Source organism: Megalopta genalis, unplaced genomic scaffold, assembly GCF_051020955.1.
Source record: "Megalopta genalis isolate 19385.01 unplaced genomic scaffold, iyMegGena1_principal scaffold0027, whole genome shotgun sequence".
Taxonomy (NCBI): domain Eukaryota; kingdom Metazoa; phylum Arthropoda; class Insecta; order Hymenoptera; family Halictidae; genus Megalopta; species Megalopta genalis.
In genome coordinates, this window is record NW_027476097.1 from 2,597,485 (window position 1) to 2,621,120 (window position 23,636).

Here is a 23,636-nt window from a genome sequence, read left to right on the forward strand (position 1 = left end):
TATCTGTTTCGTGTTGATTCGAAGATCAGCCTTCTACTTCGCATTGATATGAAGCTAAATCATGTGTTTCGCATGGATTTGAAGCTAACGCGTTTGTTTCGCATGCTGTTGAAGCTAAATCTTGTATATCACATGTATTTGAAGCTAAACCATTTGTTTCGCATGGATTCGAAGATCAGCATTCTACACCGCATTGATTTGAAGCTAAATAATTTGTTTCGCTTGGATTTGAAGCTAAGCCTTCTACTTCGCATTGATTTGAAGCTAAATCATGTGTTACGCATGGGTTTCTTGCTAACTTATTCGTTTAGCCTGCATTTCAAGCATTATCACTTATATTCACAAGTATGTGAAGCTAAATCATTCGAATCGCATGGATTTGAAGCAAACTCGTTTGTTTCGAATGCATTTCAAGCTATTTCATTTATATCACAAGTATTTGAAGGTAACTCATTTATTTCGCATGGGTTTGATGCTAAGCCATCTACTTTGGAATGATTTGAAGCTAAATCATGTGTTTCGCAAGGATTTGTAGCTAACTCCTTTCTTTCGCATGCAGTTGAAGCTAAATCATTTATATCTCAAGCATTTGAAGCTAAACCATTTGTTTCGCATGGATTCGAAGATAAGCCTTCTACTTCGCATTGATTTGATGCTAAATCATGTGTTTCGCTTGGATTTGTAGCTAACTCCTTTCTTTCGCATGCAGTTGAAGCTAAATCATTTATATCTCAAGCATTTGAAGCTAAACCATTTGTTTCGCATGGATTCGAAGATAAGCCTTCTAGCTCGCATTGAATTGAAGCTAAATCATGTGTTCCGCATGGATTTGAAGCTAACACGTTTGTTTCGCATGCTGTTGAAGCTAAATCATGTATATTACAAGTATTTAAAGCTAAACCATCTGTTTCGTGTTGATTCGAAGATCAGCCTTCGACTTCGCTTTGATTTGACGCAAAATCATGTGTTTTACATGGATTTGAAGCTAACACGTTTGTTTCGCATGCTGTTGAAGCTAAATCAAGTATATCACAAGTATTTGAAGCTAATCCATTTGTTTCGTATGGATTCGAAGATCAGCCTTCTACACCGCATTGATTTGAAGCTAAATCATGTGTTTCGCATGGATTTGAAGCTAACTCGTTTGTTTCGCTTGCTGTTGAATGTAAATCATGTATATCACAATTATTTGAAGCTAATCTATCTGTTTCGTGTTGATTCGAAGATCAGCCTTCTACTTCGCATTGATATGAAGCTAAATCATGTGTTTCGCATGGATTTGAAGCTAACGCGTTTGTTTCGCATGCTGTTGAAGCTAAATCTTGTATATCACAAGTATTTGATGCTAAACCATTTGTTTCGCATGGATTCGAAGATCAGCCTTCTACACCGCATTGATTTGAAGCTAAATAATTTGTTTCACATGGATTTGAAGCTAACACGTTTGTTTCGCATGCTGTTGAAGCTAAATCATGTATATTACAAGTATTTGAAGCTAAACCATCTGTTTCGCATGGATTGGAAGATAAGCCTTCTACTTCGCATTGATTTGATGCTAAATCATGTGTTTCGCATGGATTTGAAGCTAACTCGTTTGTTTCGCTTGCTGTTGAATGTAAATCATGTATATCACAAGTATTTGAAGCTAATCTATCTGTTTCGTGTTGATTCGAAGATCAGCCTTCTACTTCGCATTGATATGAAGCTAAATCATGTGTTTCGCATGGATTTGAAGCTAACGCGTTTGTTTCGCATGCTGTTGAAGCTAAATCTTGTATATCACAAGTATTTGAAGCTAAACCATTTGTTTCGCATGGATTCGAAGATCAGCATTCTACACCGCATTGATTTGAAGCTAAATAATTTGTTTCGCTTGGATTTGAAGCTAAGCCTTCTACTTCGCATTGATTTGAAGCTAAATCATGTGTTACGCATGGATTTCTTGCTAACTTATTCGTTTAGCCTGCATTTCAAGCATTATCACTTATATTCACAAGTATGTGAAGCTAAATCATTCGAATCGCATGGATTTGAAGCAAACTCGTTTGTTTCGAATGCATTTCAAGCTATTTCATTTATATCACAAGTATTTGAAGGTAACTCATTTATTTCGCATGGATTTGATGCTAAGCCATCTACTTTGGAATGATTTGAAGCTAAATCATGTGTTTCGCAAGGATTTGTAGCTAACTCCTTTCTTTCGCATGCAGTTGAAGCTAAATCATTTATATCTCAAGCATTTGAAGCTAAACCATTTGTTTCGCATGGATTCGAAGATAAGCCTTCTACTTCGCATTGATTTGATGCTAAATCATGTGTTTCGCTTGGATTTATAGCTAACTCCTTTCTTTCGCATGCAGTTGAAGCTAAATCATTTATATCTCAAGCATTTGAAGCTAAACCATTTGTTTCGCATGGATTCGAAGATAAGCCTTCTAGCTCGCATTGAATTGAAGCTAAATCATGTGTTCCGCATGGATTTGAAGCTAACACGTTTGTTTCGCATGCTGTTGAAGCTAAATCATGTATATTACAAGTATTTAAAGCTAAACCATCTGTTTCGTGTTGATTCGAAGATCAGCCTTCGACGTCGCTTTGATTTGACGCAAAATCATGTGTTTTACATGGATTTGAAGCTAACACGTTTGTTTCGCATGCTGTTGAAGCTAAATCAAGTATATCACAAGTATTTGAAGCTAATCCATTTGTTTCGTATGGATTCGAAGATCAGACTTCTACTTCGCATTGATTTGAAGCTAAATCCTGTGTTTCCCATGGATTTGAAGCTAACTCGTTTGTTTCGCATGCAGTTGAAACTAAGTCATGTATATCACAAGTATTTGAAGCTAAACCGTATGATTGGCATGGATTTGAAGGTTAGGTATCTACTTCGCATTGATTTGAACCTAAATCCTATGTTTCCCATGGATTCGAAGATAACCCTTCTACTTCGCATTGATTTGAAGCTAAATCATGTGTTTCGCATGGATTTGAAGCTAACTCGTTTGTTTCGCATGCAGTTGAAACTAAATCATGTATATAACAAGTATTTGAAGCTAAACCAATTATTTCGCATGGATTCGTAGACAACCCTTCTACTTCGCTTGAATGTGAAGCTATCTCGCTTGTTTCGCATGCTGGTGAAGCTAAATCAAGTATATCACAAGTATTTGAAGCTAAACCATTTGTTTCGCATGGATTCGAAGATCAGCCTTCTACTTCGCATTGATTTGAAGCTAAATCCTGTGTTTCCCATGGATTTGAAGCTAACTCGTTTGCATCGCATGCAGTTGAAGCTAAATCATGTATATCACAGGTGGTTGAAGCTAAACCTTTTGTTTCGCATGGATTCGAATATAAGCCTTCTACTTCGTATTGATTTGATGCTAAATCCTGTGTTTCCCATGGATTTGAAGCTTACTCGTTTGTTTCGCATGCAGTTGAAGCTAAATCATGTATATCACAGGTGTTTGAAGCTGAACCATTTTTTTCGCATGGATTCGAAGATAAGCCTTCTACTTCGTATTTGATTTGATGCTAAATCATGTTCTTCGCATAGATTTGAGGCTAACTTGTTTGTTTCGCTTGCTGTTGAATGTAAATCATGTATATCACAAGTATTTGAAGCTAAACCATTTGTTTCGCATGGATTCGAAGATCAGCCTTCTACTTCGCATTGATTTGAAGCTAAATCCTGTGTTTCCCATGGATTTGAAGCTAACTCGTTTGTATCGCATTCAGTTGAAGGCAAATCATGTATATCACAGGTATTTGAAGCTAAACCAATTGTTTCGCATGTATTCGTAGACAACCCTTCTACTTCGCTTGGATTTGAAGCTAACTCGATTGTTTCGCATGCTGTTGAAGCTAAATCATGTATATCACAGGTGTTTGAAGCTGAACCATTTTTTTCGCATGGATTCGAAGATAAGCCTTCTACTTCGTATTTGATTTGATGCTAAATCATGTTCTTCGCATAGATTTGAGGCTAACTTGTTTGTTTCGCTTGCTGTTGAATGTAAATAATGTATATCACAAGTATTTGAAGCTAATCCATTTGTTTGGTATGGATTCGAAGTTCAGATTTCTACTTCGCATTGATTTGAAGCTAAATCCTGTGTTTCCCATGGATTTGAAGCTAACTCGTTTGTTTCGCATGCAGTTGAAGCTATATCATGTATATCAAAAGTATTTGAAGCTAAACCATTTGACTCCCATGGATTTGTAGCTATGCCCTCTACTTCGCATTGATTTGAGGTTAAATCATATGTTTCGCATGGATTTAAAGCTAACTCGTTTATTTCGCATGCTGTTGAAACTAAGTCATGTATATCACAAGTATTTGAAGCTAAACCGTATGATTGGCATGGATTTGAAGGTTAGGTATCTACTTCGCATTGATTTGAACCTAAATCCTATGTTTCCCATGGATTCGAAGATAACCCTTCTACTTCGCATTGATTTGAAGCTAAATCATGTGTTTCGCATGGATTTGAAGCTAACTCGTTTGTTTCGCATGCAGTTGAAACTAAATCATGTATATCACAAGTATTTGAAGCTAAACCAATTATTTCGCATGGATTCGTAGACAACCCTTCTACTTCGCTTGAATGTGAAGCTATCTCGTTTGTTTCGCATGCTGGCGAAGCTAAATCAAGTATATCACAAGTATTTGAGGCTAAACCATTTGTTTCGCATGGATTCGAAGATAACCCTTCTACTTCGTATTGATTTGATGCTAAATCATGTGTTTCAAATGGATTTGAAGCTAACTCGTTTGTTTCGCATGCAGTTGAAGCTAAATCATGTATATCACAGGTGGTTGAAGCTAAACCTTTTGTTTCGCATGGATTCGAATATAAGCCTTCTACTTCGTATTGATTTGATGCTAAATCCTGTGTTTCCCATGGATTTGAAGCTTACTCGTTTGTTTCGCATGCCGTTGAAGCTAAATCATGTATATCACAGGTGTTTGAAGCTGAACCATTTTTTTCGCATGGATTCGAAGATAAGCCTTCTACTTCGTATTTGATTTGATGCTAAATCATGTTCTTCGCATAGATTTGAGGCTAACTTGTTTGTTTCGCTTGCTGTTGAATGTAAATCATGTATATCACAAGTATTTGAAGCTAAACCATTTGTTTCGCATGGATTCGAAGATCAGCCTTCTACTTCGCATTGATTTGAAGCTAAATCCTGTGTTTCCCATGGATTTGAAGCTAACTCGTTTGTATCGCATTCAGTTGAAGGTAAATCATGTATATCACAGGTATTTGAAGCTAAACCAGTTGTTTCGCATGTATTCGTAGACAACCCTTCTACTTTGCTTGGATTTGAAGCTAACTCGATTGTTTCGCATGCTGTTGAAGCTAAATCAAGTATATCACAAGTATTTGAAGCTAATCCATTTGTTTCGTATGGATTCGAAGATCAGACTTATACTTCGCATTGATTTGAAGCTAAATTCTGTGTTTCCAATGGATTTGAAGCTAACTCGTTTGTTTCGCATGCAGTTGAAACTAAGTCATGTATATCACAGGTATTTGAAGCTAAACCAATTATTTCGCATGGATACGTAGACAACCCTTCTACTTCGCTTGAATGTGAAGCTATCTCGTTTGTTTCGCATGATGTTGAAGCTAAATCAAGTATATCACAAGTATTTGAAGCTAAACCATTTGTTACGCATGGATTCGAAGATCAGACTTCTACTTCGCATCGATTTCAGGCTAAATCCTGTGTTTCCCATGGATTTCTAGATAACTCGTTTGTTTCGCATGCAGTTGAAGCAAAATCATGTATATCACAGATATTTGAAGCTAATCCATTTGTTTCGCATGGATTCGAAGATAAACCTACTACTTCGCATTCATTTGAAGGTAGATCATGTGTTTCGCATGGATGTGAAGCTATCTCGTTTGATTCGCATGCAGTTGTAGCTAAATCATGTTTATCACAATTATTTGAAGCAAAACCATTTGTTTCGCGTGGATTCGAAGATCAGCCTTCTACTTCGCATTGATTTGGAGCTAAATCATGTGTTTCGCATGGATTTGAAGGTAAGACTTCTACTTCGCATTGATTTGAAGATGAATTGTGTGTTTCGTTTGGATTTGAAGCTATCTAATTTTTTCGCATACAGTTGAAGCTAAATCATGTATATCACAAGTATTTGAAGCTAAACCAATTATTTCGCATGGATTCGTAGACAACCCTTCTACTTCGCTTGAATGTGAAGCTATCTCGTTTGTTTCGCATGCTGGTGAAGCTAAATCAAGTATATCACAAGTATTTGAAGCTAAACCATTTGTTTCGCATGGATTCGAATATAAGCCTTCTACTTCGTATTCATTTGATGCTAAATAATGTGTTTCGCATGGATTTGAAGCTAACTCGTTTATTTCACATGCTGTTGAAACTAAGTCATGTATATCACAAGTATTTGAAGCTAAACCGTATGATTGGCATGGATTTGAAGGTTAGGTATCTACTTCGCATTGATTTGAACCTAAATCCTATGTTTCCCATGGATTCGAAGATAACCCTTCTACTTCGCATTGATTTGAAGCTAAATCATGTGTTTCGCATGGATTTGAAGCTAACTCGTTTGTTTCGCATGCAGTTGAAACTAAATCATGTATATCACAAGTATTTGAAGCTAAACCAATTATTTCGCATGAATTCGTAGACAACCCTTCTACTTCGCTTGAATGTGAAGCTATCTCGTTTGTTTCGCATGCTGGCGAAGCTAAATCAAGTATATCACAAGTATTTGAGGCTAAACCATTTGTTTCGCATGGATTCGAAGATAACCCTTCTACTTCGTATTGATTTGATGCTAAATCATGTGTTTCAAATGGATTTGAAGCTAACTCGTTTGTTTCGCATGCAGTTGAAGCTAAATCATGTATATCACAGATGGTTGAAGCTAAACCTTTTGTTTCGCATGGATTCGAATATAAGCCTTCTACTTCGTATTGATTTGATGCTAAATCCTGTGTTTCCCATGGATTTGAAGCTTACTCGTTTGTTTCGCATGCCGTTGAAGCTAAATCATGTATATCACAGGTGTTTGAAGCTGAACCATTTTTTTCGCATGGATTCGAAGATAAGCCTTCTACTTCGTATTTGATTTGATGCTAAATCATGTTCTTCGCATAGATTTGAGGCTAACTTGTTTGTTTCGCTTGCTGTTGAATGTAAATCATGTATATCACAAGTATTTGAAGCTAAACCATTTGTTTCGCATGGATTCGAAGATCAGCCTTCTACGTCGCATTGATTTGAAGCTAAATCCTGTGTTTCCCATGGATTTGAAGCTAACTCGTTTGTATCGCATTCAGTTGAAGGTAAATCATGTATATCACAGGTATTTGAAGCTAAACCAATTGTTTCGCATGTATTCGTAGACAACCCTTCTACTTCGCTTGGATTTGAAGCTAACTCGATTGTTTCGCATGCTGTTGAAGCTAAATCAAGTATATCACAAGTATTTGAAGCTAATCCATTTGTTTCGTATGGGTTCGAAGATCAGACTTATACTTCGCATTGATTTGAAGCTAAATCCTGTGTTTCCAATGGATTTGAAGCTAACTCGTTTGTTTCGCATGCAGTTGAAACTAAGTCATGTATATCACAAGTATTTGAAGATAAACCGTATGATTGGCATGGATTTGAAGGTAAGGTATCTACTTCGCATTGATTTGAAGCTAAATCCTATGTTTCCCATGGATTCGAAGATAACCCTTCTACTTCGCATTGATTTGAAGCTAAATCATGTGTTTCGCATGGATTTGAAGCTAACTCGTTTGTTTCGCATGCAGTTGAAACTAAATCATGTATATCACAGGTATTTGAAGCTAAACCAATTATTTCGCATGGATACGTAGACAACCCTTCTACTTCGCTTGAATGTGAAGCTATCTCGTTTGTTTCGCATGATGTTGAAGCTAAATCAAGTATATCACAAGTATTTGAAGCTAAACCATTTGTTACGCATGGATTCGAAGATCAGACTTCTACTTCGCATCGATTTCAGGCTAAATCCTGTGTTTCCCATGGATTTCTAGATAACTCGTTTGTTTCGCATGCAGTTGAAGCAAAATCATGTATATCACAGATATTTGAAACTAATCCATTTGTTTCGCATGGATTCGAAGATCAGCCTTCTACTTCGCATTGATTTGGAGCTAAATCATGTGTTTCGCATGGATTTGAAGGTAAGACTTCTACTTCGCATTGATTTGAAGATGAATTGTGTGTTTCGTTTGGATTTGAAGCTATCTAATTTTTTCGCATACAGTTGAAGCTAAATCATGTATATCACAAGTATTTGAAGCTAAACCAATTATTTCGCATGGATTCGTAGACAACCCTTCTACTTCGCTTGAATGTGAAGCTATCTCGTTTGTTTCGCATGCTGGTGAAGCTAAATCAAGTATATCACAAGTATTTGAAGCTAAACCATTTGTTTCGCATGGATTCGAATATAAGCCTTCTACTTCGTATTCATTTGATGCTAAATAATGTGTTTCGCATGGATTTGAAGCTAACTCGTTTATTTCGCATGCTGTTGAAACTAAGTCATGTATATCACAAGTATTTGAAGCTAAACCGTATGATTGGCATGGATTTGAAGGTTAGGTATCTACTTCGCATTGATTTGAACCTAAATCCTATGTTTCCCATGGATTCGAAGATAACCCTTCTACTTCGCATTGATTTGAAGCTAAATCATGTGTTTCGCATGGATTTGAAGCTAACTCGTTTGTTTCGCATGCAGTTGAAACTAAATCATGTATATCACAAGTATTTGAAGCTAAACCAATTATTTCGCATGGATTCGTAGACAACCCTTCTACTTCGCTTGAATGTGAAGCTATCTCGTTTGTTTCGCATGCTGGTGAAGCTAAATCAAGTATATCACAAGTATTTGAAGCTAAACCATTTGTTTCGCATGGATTCGAAGATAACCCTTCTACTTCGTATTGATTTGATGCTAAATCGTGTGTTTCAAATGGATTTGAAGCTAACTCGTTTGTTTCGCATTGCAGTTGAAGCTAAATCATGTATATCACAGGTGGTTGAAGCTACACCTTTTGTTTCGCATAGATTCGAATATAAGCCTTCTACTTCGTATTAATTTGATGCTAAATCCTGTGTTTCCCATGGATTTGAAGCTAACTCGTTTGTATCGCATGCAGTTGAAGGTAAATCATGTATATCACAGGTATTTGAAGCTAAACCATTTGTTTCGCATGTATTCGTAGACAACCCTTCTACTTCGCTTGGATTTGAAGCTAACTCGATTGTTTCGCATGCTGTTGAAGCTAAATCAAGTATATCACAAGTATTTGAAGCTAGTCCATTTGTTTCGTATGGATTCGAAGATCAGACTTCTACTTCGCATTGATTTGAAGCTAAATCCTGTATTTCCCATGGATTTGAAGCTAACTCGTTTGTTTCGCATGCAGTTGAAACTAAGACATGTATATCACAAGTATTTGAAGCTAAACCGTATGATTGGCATGGATTTGAAGGTAAGGTATCTACTTCGCATTAATTTGAAGCTAAATCCTATGTTTCCCATGGATTCGAAGATAACCCTTCTACTTCGCATTGATTTGAAGCTAAATCATGTGTTTCGCATGGATTTGAAGCTAACTCGTTTGTTTCGCATGCAGTTGAAACTAAATCATGTATATCACAGGTATTTGAAGCTAAACCAATTATTTCGCATGGATTCGTAGACAACCCTTCTACTTCGTTTGAATGTGAAGCTATCTCGTTTGTTTCGCATGATGTTGAAGCTAAATCAAGTATATCACAAGTATTTGAAGCTAAACCATTTGTTTCGCCAGGATTCGAAGATCAGACTTCAACTTCGCATCGATTTCAGGCTAAATCCTGTGTTTCTCATGGATTTCTAGATAACTCGTTTGTTTCGCATGCAGGTGAAGCAAAATCATGTATATTACAGATATTTGAAGCTAATCCATTTGTTTCGCATGGATTCGAAGATAAACCTACTACTTCGCATTCATTTGTAGGTAGATCATGTGTTTCGCATGGATTTGAAGCTATCTCGTATGATTCGCAAGCAGTTGTAGCTATATCATGTTTATCACAATTATTTGAAGCAAAACCATTTGTTTCGCGTGGATTCGAAGATCAGCCTTCTACTTCGCATTGATTTGGAGCTAAATCATGTGTTTCGCATGGATTTGAAGGTAAGACTACTACTTCGCATTGATTTGAAGATGAATTGTGTGTTTCGTTTGGATTTGAAGCTATCTCGTTTTTTTCGCATACAGTTGAAGCTAAATCATGTATATCACAGGTGTTTGAAGCTAAACCATTTGTTTCGCATGGATTCGAATATAAGCCTTCTACTTCGTATTGATTTGATGCTAAATAATGTGTTTCGCATGGATTTGAAGCTAACTCGTTTATTTCGCATGCTGTTGAAACTAAGTCATGTATATCACAAGTATTTGAAGCTAATCCGTATGATTGGCATGGATTTGAAGGTTAGGTATCTACTTCGCATTGATTTGAACCTAAATCCTATGTTTCCCATGGATTCGAAGATAACCCATCTACTTCGCATTGATTTGAAGCTAAATCATGTGTTTCGCATGGATTTGAAGCTAACTCGTTTGTTTCGCATGCAGTTGAAACTAAATCATGTATATCACAAGTATTTGAAGCTAAACCAATTATTTCGCATCGATTCGTAGACAACCCTTCTACTTCGCTTGAATGTGAAGCTATCTCGTTTGTTTCGCATGCTGGTGAAGCTAAATCAAGTATATCACAAGTATTTGAAGCTAAACCATTTGTTTCGCATGGATTCGAAGATAACCCATCTACTTCGTATTGATTTGATGCTAAATCATGTGTTTCAAATGGATTTGAAGCTAACTCGTTTGTTTCGCATGCAGTTGAAGCTAAATCAAGTATATCACAGGTGTTTGAAGCTAAAGCATTTGTTTCGCATGGATTCGAATATAAGCCTTCTACTTCGTATTGATTTGATGCTAAATCATGTGTTTCGCATGGATTTGAAGCTAACTCGTTTATTTCGCATGCTGTTGTAGATAAATCAAGTATATCACAAATATTTGAAGCTGAACCAGTCGTTTCGCATGAATATTAATCTAAACCATGTGTTTCGAAGGAATTTGATGTTAAATTATGTGTTTCAAATGGATTTGAAGCTAACTCGTTTGTTTCGCATGCAGTTGAAGCTAAATCATGTATATGACAGGTGTATGAATCTAAACCATTTGTTTCGCATGGATTCGAAGATCAGCCTTCTACTTCGCATTGATTCGCAGTTAAATCATATGTTTCGCATGGATTTCAAGCTAACTCGTTTGTTTTGCATGCAGTTGAAGCTAAATCATGTATACCAGAAGTATTTGAAGCTAAACCATTAGATTCCCATGGATTTGAAACTATGCCTTCTACTTCGCATTGATTTGAAGTTAAATCATATCTTTCGCATGGATTTAAAGCTAACTCGTTTGTTTCGCATGCAGTTGAAGCTAAATCATGTATATCACAGGTGTATGAATCTAAACCATTTGTTTCGCATGGATTCGTAGACAACCCTTCTACTTCGCTTGCATTTGAAGCTGTCTCGATTGTTTCGCATGCTGTTGGAGTTAAATCAAGTATATCACAACTATTTGAAGCTAAACCGTATGATTGGCATGGGTTTGAAGGTAAGACTTCTACTTCGCATTGATTTGAAGCTAAATCATGTCATTCACTTGGATTTGAAGCTAACTCGTTTTTTTCGGATTGCAGTTGAAGCTAACTCATGTATATCACAAGTATTTGATGCTAATCCATTTGATTCGCATGGATTCGAAGATCAGACTCCTACTTCGCATTGATATGGAGCTAAATCATGTGTTTCGCATGGATTTGAAGCTAACTCGTTTGTTTCGCATGCAGTTGAAGCTAAATCATGTATATCACAGGTGTATGAATCTAAACCATTGGTGTCGCATGGATTCGAAGATAACCCTTCTACTTCGCACGGATTTGTAGCTAAATCATGTGTTTCGCATGGATTTGAATCTAACTCGTTTGTTTCGCATGCAGTTGAAGCTGAATCATGTATATCACAGGTGAATGAAGCTAAACCATTGGTGTCGCATGGATTCGAAGATAAACCTACTACTTCGCATTCATTTGAAGGTAGATCATGTGTTTCGCATGGATTTGAAGCTATCTCGTTTGATTCGCATGCAGTTGTAGCTAAATCATGTTTATCACAATTATTTGAAGCAAAACCATTTGTTTCGTGTGGATTCGAAGATCAGCCTTCTACTTCGCATTGATTTGGAGCTAAATCATGTGTGTCGCATGGATTTGAAGGTAAGACTTCTACTTCGCATTGATTTGAAGATGAATTGTGTGTTTCGTTTGGATTTGAAGCTATCTCGTTTTTTTCGCATATAGTTGAAGCTAAATCATGTATATCACAGGTGTTTGAAGCTAAACCATTTGTTTCGCATGGATTCGAATATAAGCCTTCTACTTCGTATTGATTTGATGCTAAATAATGTGTTTCGCATGGATTTGAAGCTAACTCGTTTATTTCGCATGCTGTTGAAACTAAGTCATGTATATCACAAGTATTTGAAGCTAAACCGTATGATTGGCATGGATTTGAAGGTTAGGTATCTACTTCGCAGTGATTTGACCCTAAATCCTATGTTTCCCATGGATTCGAAGATAACCCTTCTACTTCGCATTGATTTGAAGCTAAATCATGTGTTTCGCATGGATTTGAAGCTAACTCGTTTGTTTCGCATGCAGTTGAAACTAAATCATGTATATCACAAGTATTTGAAGCTAAACCAATTATTTCGCATGGATTCGTAGACAACCCTTCTACTTCGCTTGAATGTGAAGCTATCTCGTTTGTTTCGCATGCTGGTGAAGCTAAATCAAGTATATCACAAGTATTTGAAGCTAAACCATTTGTTTCGCATGGATTCGAAGATAACCCTTCTACTTCGTATTGATTTGATGCTAAATCATGTGTTTCAAATGGATTTGAAGCTAACTCGTTTGTTTCGCATGCGGTTGAAGCTAAATCATGTATATCACAGGTGTATGAAGCTAAACCATTCGTTTCGCATCGATTCGAAGATAACCCTTCTACTTCGCATTCGTTTGAAGCTAAATCATGTGTTTCAAATGGATTTGAAGCTAACTCGTTTGTTTCGCATGCAGTTGAAGCTAAATCATGTATGTCACAGGTGTTTGAAGCTAAATCATTTGTTTCGCATGGATTCGAATATAAGCCTTCTACTTCGTATTGATTTGTTGCTAAATCATGTGTTTCGCATGGATTTGAAGCTAACTCGTTTATTTCGCATGCTGTTGTAGATAAATCAAGTATATCACAAATATTTGAAGCTGAACCAGTCGTTTCGCATGAATATTAATCGAAACCATGTGTTTCGAAGGAATTTGATGTTAAATTATGTGTTTCGCATGGATTTGAAGCTAACTCGTTTGATTCGCATGCAGTTGAAACTAAATCATGTATATCACAGGTGTATGAAGCTAAACCATTCGTTTCGCATCGATTCGAAGATAACCCTTCTACTTCGCATTCATTTGAAGCTAAATCATGTGTTTCAAATGGATTTGACGCTAACTCGTTTGTTTCGCATGCAGTTGAAGCTAAATCAAGTATATCACATGTATTTGAAGCTAATCCATTTGTTTCGTATGGATTCGAAGATCAGACTTCTACTTCGCATTGATTTGAAGCTAAATCCTATGTTTCCAATGGATTCAAAGATAACCCTTCTACTTCGCATTGATTTGAAGCTAAATCATGTGTTTCGCTTGGATTTGAATGTAACTCGTTTGTTTCGCATGCAGTTGAGGCTAAATCATGTTTATCACAAATATCTGAATCTAAACCATCTGTTTCGCATGAATATTAAGCTAAACCATGTGTTTCGCATGAATTTGAAGCTAAATCATGTGTTTCGCATGGATTTGATGCTATGCCTTCTACATCGCATTGATTTGAAGCTTAATCTTGTGTTTCGCATGGATTTGAAGCTCACTCGATTGTTTCGGCTGCTTTTGAGTCTATATCACTTATATCGCAATTATCTGAAGCTAAATCATTTGTTTCTCATGTAATTGAAGCTATGCCTTCTAGTTCGCATTCATTTGAAGCTAAATCATGTGTTTCGCATGGATTTGAAGTTAACTCGTTTGTTTCGCCTGCGTTTGAAGCTAAATCATGTGTATCACAAGCATTTGAAGCTAAACCGTTTGATACGCATGGATTTGAAGCTAAGCCTTCTACTTCGCATGGATTCGATGATAAGCCTTCTATGTCGCATTGATTTGAAGCAAAATCATGTGCTTCGCTTGGATGTGAAGACAAATCGTTTGTTTCGCCTGCATTTGATGCTGAATCATGTATATCACAAATATTTGAAGTTAAACCATTTGGTTCGCATGGATTTGAATCTAAGCCTGCTACTTCGCATTGATAAGATGCTAAATCATGTGTTTCGCATGGATTTGAAGCTAACTTGTTTGATTCGCCTGCATTTGAATCTATATCAGTTGTTTTCGCAAGTATTTGAAGCTAAATTATTCGTTTCGCATGGATTTGAAGCTAAGACTTCTACTTGGCATTGATTTGAAGCTAAATAATGTGTTTCGCTTGGATTAGAAACTAAGCCTTCTACTTCGCATTGATTGCAAGATAAATCATGTGTTTTGCATGGATTTGAATCTAGCTCGTTTGTTTCGCGAGCATTCGAAGCTATATCACATATATTCGCAAGTATTTGAAGCTCAATCATTCGTTTCGCACTGATTTGAAGCTAATCCTTCTAGTTCGCATTGATTAGAAGCTAAATCATGCGTTTCGCATGGATTTGAAGCTAACTCGTTTGTTTCGCATGCAGTTGAAGCTAAGTCATGTATGCCACAAGTATTTGAGGCTAAACCATTTATTTCGCATGGATTCGAAGATCAACTTTCTACTACGCATTGATTTGAAGCTAAATCATGTGTTTCGCTTGGATTTGAAGCTAACTCGTTTTTTTCGCTTGCAGTTGAAGCTAAATCATGTATTTCACAGGTATTTGAAGCTAAACTATTTGTTTCGCATGGAATCGTAGATAACCCTTCTACTTCGCTTTGATTTGAAGCTAAGACATGTGCTTCACATGGATTTGAATCTAACTCGGTTGTTTCGCATGCAGTTGAAGCTAAATCATGTATATCACAAGTGTATGAGGCTAAACCATTGGTTTCGCATGGATTCGAATATAATCCTTCTACTTCGCATTGATTTGAAGCTAAATCATGTGTTACGCATGGATTTGAATCTAACTCGTTTGTTTCGCATGCAGTCGAAGCTGAATCATGTATATCACAAGTATTTGAAGATAAACCATTTGTTTCGCATGGATTCGAAGTTCAGACTTCTACTTCGCATTGATATGGAGCTAAATCATGTGTTTCGCATGGATTTGAAGCTAACTCGTTTGTTTCGCATGCAGTTGAAGCTGAATCATGTATATCACAGGTGTATGAAGATAAACCATTGGTGTCGCATGGATTCGAAGATAACCCTTCTACTTCGCATTGATTTGAAGATAAGTCATGTGTTTCAAATGGATTTGAAGGTAACTCGTATGTTTCGCATGCTGTTGAAGCTAAATCACGTATATCGCAAGTATTTGAAGCTAAACCATTTGTTACGCATGGATTCAAAGATCAGCCTTCTACTGCGCATTGATTTGAAGCTAAATCCTGTTTTTCCCATGGATTTGAAGGTAAGACTTCTACTTCGCATTGATTTGAAGATGAATTATGTGTTTCGTTTGGATTTGAAGCTATCTCGTTTTTTTCGCATGCAGTTGAAGCTAAATCATGTATATCGCAAGTATTTGAAATTAAACCATTTGTTTCGCATGGATTCGAAGCTAAGCCTTATACTTTGCATTGATTTGGAGCTAAATCATGTGTTTCGCATGGATTTGAAGATAACTCGTTTGTTTGGCATGCTGTTGAAGTTAAATCAACTATATCACAAGTATTTTAAGCTAAACCATTTGTTTCGCATGGATTCAATGATCAGTCTCTACTTCGCATTGATTTGTAGCTAAATCATGTGTTTCGCATGGATTTGAAGCTAACACGTTTATTTCGCATGCTGTTGTAGCTAAATCAAGTATATCACAAGTATTTGAAGCTGAACCAGTTGTTTCGCATGGATTCGAATATAAGCCTTCTACTTCGTATTGATTTGATGCTAAATCATGTGTTTCGCATGGATTTGAAGCTAACTCGTTTGATTCGCATGCAGTTGAAGCTTAATCGTGCATATCACAAGTATTTGAAGCTAAACCATTTGTTTCGCATGGATTTGAAGCTATGCCTTCTACTTCGCATTGATTTGAAGATAAATCATGTGTTCCGCATGGATTCGAAGATAAGCCTTCTACTTCGCATTGATTTCAGGCAAATCATGTGTTTCGCCTGGATTTGAAGCTAACTCGTCTTTTTCGCATGCAGTTGAAACTAAATCATGTATATCACAGGTACTTGAAGCTAAACCATTTGTTTCGCATGGACTCGAAGATAAGCCTTCTACTTCGCATTGATTTGAAGTTAAATCTTATGTTACGCATGAATTTGAATCTAACTCGTTTATTTCGCATGCTGTTGTAGCTAAATCAAGTATATCACAAGTATTTGAAGCTGAACCAGTTGTTTCGCATGGATTCGAATATAAGCCTTCTGCTTCGTATTGATTTGGAGCTAAATCATGTGTTTCAAATGGATTTGAAGGTAACTCGTATGTTTCTCATGCTGTTGAAGCTAAATCATGTCATTCTCTTGGATTTGAAGCTAACTCGTTTTTTTCGCTTGCAGTTGAAGCTAAATCATGTATTTCACAGGTATTTGAATCTAAACCATTTGTTTCGCATGGATTCGAAGATCAGACTTCTACTTCGCATTGATTTGATGTTAAATCATATGTTTCGCGTGGATTTGAAGCTAACTCGTTTGTTTCGCATGCTGTTGAATGTAAATCATGTATATCACAAGTATTTGAAGTTAAACCATTTGTTACGCATGGACTGGAAGATAAGCTTTCTACTTCGCATTGATTTGAAGCTAAATCATGTGTTCCAAATGGATTTGAATCTAACTCGGTTGTTTCGCATGCAATTGAAGCTAAATCATGAATATCACAAGTATTTGAAGCTAAACCATTTGTTTCGCATGGATTCAAAGATCAGTCTTCTACCTCGCATTATTTGAAGATAAATCATGTGTTTCGCATGGATTTGAAGGTAAGACTACTACTTCGCATTGATTTGAAGATGAATTGTGTGTTTCGTTTGGATTTGAAGCTATCTCGTTTTTTTCGCATACAGTTGAAGCTAAATCATGTATATCACAGGTGTTTGAAGCTAAACCATTTGTTTCGCATGGATTCGAATATAAGCCTTCTACTTCGTATTGATTTGATGCTAAATAATGTGTTTCGCATGGATTTGAAGCTAACTCGTTTATTTCGCATGCTGTTGAAACTAAGTCATGTATATCACAAGTATTTGAAGCTAATCCGTATGATTGGCATGGATTTGAAGGTTAGGTATCTACTTCGCATTGATTTGAACCTAAATCCTATGTTTCCCATGGATTCGAAGATAACCCATCTACTTCGCGTTGATTTGAAGCTAAATCATGTGTTTCGCATGGATTTGAAGCTAACTCGTTTGTTTCGCATGCAGTTGAAACTAAATCATGTATATCACAAGTATTTGAAGCTAAACCAATTGTTTCGCATGGATTCGTAGACAACCCTTCTACTTCGCTTGAATGTGAAGCTATCTCGTTTGTTTCGCATGCTGGTGAAGCTAAATCAAGTATATCACAAGTATTTGAAGCTAAACCATTTGTTTCGCATGGATTCGAAGATAACCCTTCTACTTCGTATTGATTTGATGCTAAATCATGTGTTTCAAATGGATTTGAAGCTAACTCGTTTGTTTCGCATGCAGTTGAAGCTAAATCAAGTATATCACAGGTGTTTGAAGCTAAAGCATTTGTTTCGCATGGATTCGAATATAAGCCTTCTACTTCGTATTGATTTGATGCTAAATCATGTGTTTCGCATGGATTTGAAGCTAACTCGTTTATTTCGCATGCTGTTGTAGATAAATCAAGTATATCACAAATATTTGAAGCTGAACCAGTCGTTTCGCATGAATATTAATCTAAACCATGTGTTTCGAAGGAATTTGATGTTAAATTATGTGTTTCAAATGGATTTGAAGCTAACTCGTTTGTTTCGCATGCAGTTGAAGCTAAATCATGTATATGACAGGTGTATGAATCTAAACCATTCGTTTCGCATGGATTCGAAGATAACCCTTCTACTTCGCATTCATTTGAAGCTAAATCATGTGTTTCAAATGGATTTGAAGCTAACTCGTTTGTTTCGCTTGCTGTTGAAGCTTAATCGTGTATATCAGAAGTATATGAATCTAAACCATTTGTTTCGCATGGATTCGTAGACAACCCTTCTACTTCGCTTGCATTTGAAGCTGTCTCGATTGTTTCGCATGCTGTTGGAGTTAAATCAAGTATATCACAACTATTTGAAGCTAAACCGTATGATTGGCATGGGTTTGAAGGTAAGACTTCTACTTCGCATTGATTTGAAGCTAAATCATGTCATTCACTTGGATTTGAAGCTAACTCGTTTTTTTCGGATTGCAGTTGAAGCTAACTCATGTATATCACAAGTATTTGAAGCTAATCCATTTGTTTCGCATGGATTCGAAGATCAGCCTTCTACTTCGCATTGATTCGCAGTTAAATCATATGTTTCGCATGGATTTCAAGCTAACTCGTTTGTTTTGCATGCAGTTGAAGCTAAATCATGTATACCAGAAGTATTTGAAGCTAAACCATTAGATTCCCATGGATTTGAAACTATGCCTTCTACTTCGCATTGATTTGAAGTTAAATCATATCTTTCGCATGGATTTAAAGCTAACTCGTTTGTTTCGCATGCAGTTGAAGCTAAATCATGTATATCACAGGTGTATGAAGCTAAACCATTCGTTTCGCATGGATTCGAAGATAACCCTTCTACTTCGCATTCATTTGAAGCTAAATCATGTGTTTCAAATGGATTTGAAGCTAACTCGTTTGTTTCGCTTGCTGTTGAAGCTTAATCGTGTATATCAGAAGTATATGAATCTAAACCATTTGTTTCGCATGGATTCGTAGACAACCCTTCTACTTCGCTTGCATTTGAAGCTGTCTCGATTGTTTCGCATGCTGTTGGAGTTAAATCAAGTATATCACAACTATTTGAAGCTAAACCGTATGATTGGCATGGGTTTGAAGGTAAGACTTCTACTTCGCATTGATTTGAAGCTAAATCATGTCATTCACTTGGATTTGAAGCTAACTCGTTTTTTTCGGATTGCAGTTGAAGCTAACTCATGTATATCACAAGTATTTGAAGCTAATCCATTTGATTCGCATGGATTCGAAGATCAGACTCCTACTTCGCATTGATATGGAGCTAAATCATGTGTTTCGCATGGATTTGAAGCTAACTCGTTTGTTTCGCATGCAGTTGAAGCTAAATCATGTATATCACAGGTGTATGAATATAAACCATTGGTGTCGCATGGATTCGAAGATAAACCTACTACTTCGCATTCATTTGAAGGTAGATCATGTGTTTCGCATGGATTTGAAGCTATCTCGTTTGATTCGCATGCAGTTGTAGCTAAATCATGTTTATCACAAATATTTGAAGCAAAACCATTTGTTTCGTGTGGATTCGAAGATCAGCCTTCTACTTCGCATTGATTTGGAGCTAAATCATGTGTGTCGCATGGATTTGAAGGTAAGACTTCTACTTCGCATTGATTTGAAGATGAATTGTGTGTTTCGTTTGGATTTGAAGCTATCTCGTTTTTTTCGCATATAGTTGAAGCTAAATCATGTATATCACAGGTGTTTGAAGCTAAACCATTTGTTTCGCATGGATTCGAATATAAGCCTTCTACTTCGTACTGATTTGATGCTAAATAATGTGTTTCGCATGGATTTGAAGCTAACTCGTTTATTTCGCATGCTGTTGAAACTAAGTCATGTATATCACAAGTATTTGAAGCTAAACCGTATGATTGGCATGGATTTGAAGGTTAGGTATCTACTTCGCATTGATTTGACCCTAAATCCTATGTTTCCCATGGATTCGAAGATAACCCTTCTACTTCGCATTGATTTGAAGCTAAATCATGTGTTTCGCATGGATTTGAAGCTAACTCGTTTGTTTCGCATGCAGTTGAAACTAAATCATGTATATCACAAGTATTTGAAGCTAAACCAATTATTTCGCATGGATTCGTAGACAACCCTTCTACTTCGCTTGAATGTGAAGCTATCTCGTTTGTTTCGCATGCTGGTGAAGCTAAATCAAGTATATCACAAGTATTTGAAGCTAAACCATTTGTTTCGCATGGATTCGAAGATAACCCTTCTACTTCGTATTGATTTGATGCTAAATCATGTGTTTCAAATGGATTTGAAGCTAACTCGTTTGTTTCGCATGCGGTTGAAGCTAAATCATGTATATCACAGGTGTATGAAGCTAAACCATTCGTTTCGCATCGATTCGAAGATAACCCTTCTACTTCGCATTCGTTTGAAGCTAAATCATGTGTTTCAAATGGATTTGAAGCTAACTCGTTTGTTTCGCATGCAGTTGAAGCTAAATCATGTATGTCACAGGTGTTTGAAGCTAAATCATTTGTTTCGCATGGATTCGAATATAAGCCTTCTACTTCGTATTGATTTGTTGCTAAATCATGTGTTTCGCATGGATTTGAAGCTAACTCGTTTATTTCGCATGCTGTTGTAGATAAATCAAGTATATCACAAATATTTGAAGCTGAACCAGTCGTTTCGCATGAATATTAATCGAAACCATGTGTTTCGAAGGAATTTGATGTTAAATTATGTGTTTCGCATGGATTTGAAGCTAACTCGTTTGATTCGCATGCAGTTGAAACTAAATCATGTATATCACAGGTGTATGAAGCTAAACCATTCGTTTCGCATCGATTCGAAGATAACCCTTCTACTTCGCATTCATTTGAAGCTAAATCATGTGTTTCAAATGGATTTGACGCTAACTCGTTTGTTTCGCATGCAGTTGAAGCTAAATCAAGTATATCACATGTATTTGAAGCTAATCCATTTGTTTCGTATGGATTCGAAGATCAGACTTCTACTTCGCATTGATTTGAAGCTAAATCCTATGTTTCCAATGGATTCAAAGATAACCCTTCTACTTCGCATTGATTTGAAGCTAAATCATGTGTTTCGCTTGGATTTGAATGTAACTTGTTTGTTTCGCATGCAGTTGAAGCTAAATCATGTTTATCACAAATATCTGAATCTAAACCATCTGTTTCGCATGAATATTAAGCTAAACCATGTGTTTCGCATGAATTTGAAGCTAAATCATGTGTTTCGCATGGATTTGATGCTATGCCTTCTACATCGCATTGATTTGAAGCTTAATCTTGTGTTTCGCATGGATTTGAAGCTCACTCGATTGTTTCGGCTGCTTTTGAGTCTATATCACTTATATCGCAATTATCTGAAGCTAAATCATTTGTTTCTCATGTAATTGAAGCTATGCCTTCTAGTTCGCATTCATTTGAAGCTAAATCATGTGTTTCGCATGGATTTGAAGTTAACTCGTTTGTTTCGCCTGCGTTTGAAGCTAAATCATGTGTATCACAAGCATTTGAAGCTAAACCGTTTGATACGCATGGATTTGAAGCTAAGCCTTCTACTTCGCATGGATTCGATGATAAGCCTTCTATGTCGCATTGATTTGAAGCAAAATCATGTGCTTCGCTTGGATGTGAAGACAAATCGTTTGTTTCGCCTGCATTTGATGCTGAATCATGTATATCACAAATATTTGAAGTTAAACCATTTGGTTCGCATGGATTTGAATCTAAGCCTGCTACTTCGCATTGATAAGATGCTAAATCATGTGTTTCGCATGGATTTGAAGCTAACTTGTTTGATTCGCCTGCATTTGAATCTATATCAGTTGTTTTCGCAAGTATTTGAAGCTAAATTATTCGTTTCGCATGGATTTGAAGCTAAGACTTCTACTTGGCATTGATTTGAAGCTAAATAATGTGTTTCGCTTGGATTAGAAACTAAGCCTTCTACTTCGCATTGATTGCAAGATAAATCATGTGTTTTGCATGGATTTGAATCTAGCTCGTTTGTTTCGCGAGCATTCGAAGCTATATCACATATATTCGCAAGTATTTGAAGCTCAATCATTCGTTTCGCACTGATTTGAAGCTAATCCATCTAGTTCGCATTGATTAGAAGCTAAATCATGCGTTTCGCATGGATTTGAAGCTAACTCGTTTGTTTCGCATGCAGTTGAAGCTAAGTCATGTATGCCACAAGTATTTGAGGCTAAACCATTTGTTTCGCATGGATTCGAAGATCAACTTTCTACTACGCATTGATTTGAAGCTAAATCATGTGTTTCGCTTGGATTTGAAGCCAACTCGTTTGTTTCGCATGCAGTTGAAGCTAAATCATGTATATCACAAGTATTAGAAGCTAAACCATTTGTTTCGCATGGATTCGATGATCAGCTCTCTGCTACGCATTGATTTGAAGCTAAATCTTGTCATTCACTTTGATTTGAAGCTAACTCGTTTTTTTCGCTTGCAGTTGAAGCTAAATCATGTATTTCACAGGTATTTGAAGCTAAACTATTTGTTTCGCATGGAATCGTAGATAACCCTTCTACTTCGCTTTGATTTGAAGCTAAGACATGTGCTTCACATGGATTTGAATCTAACTCGGTTGTTTCGCATGCAGTTGAAGCTAAATCATGTATATCACAAGTGTATGAGGCTAAACCATTGGTTTCGCATGGATTCGAATATAATCCTTCTACTTCGCATTGATTTGAAGCTAAATCATGTGTTACGCATGGATTTGAATCTAACTCGTTTGTTTCGCATGCAGTCGAAGCTGAATCATGTATATCACAAGTATTTGAAGATAAACCATTTGTTTCGCATGGATTCGAAGTTCAGACTTCTACTTCGCATTGATATGGAGCTAAATCATGTGTTTCGCTTGGATTTGAAGCTAACTCGTTTGTTTCGCATGCAGTTGAAGCTGAATCATGTATATCACAGGTGTATGAAGATAAACCATTGGTGTCGCATGGATTCGAAGATAACCCTTCTACTTCGCATTGATTTGAAGATAAGTCATGTGTTTCAATTGGATTTGAAGGTAACTCGTATGTTTCGCATGCTGTTGAAGCTAAATCACGTATATCGCAAGTATTTGAAGCTAAACCATTTGTTACGCATGGATTCAAAGATCAGCCTTCTACTGCGCATTGATTTGAAGCTAAATCCTGTTTTTCCCATGGATTTGAAGGTAAGACTTCTACTTCGCATTGATTTGAAGATGAATTATGTGTTTCGTTTGGATTTGAAGCTATCTCGTTTTTTTCGCATGCA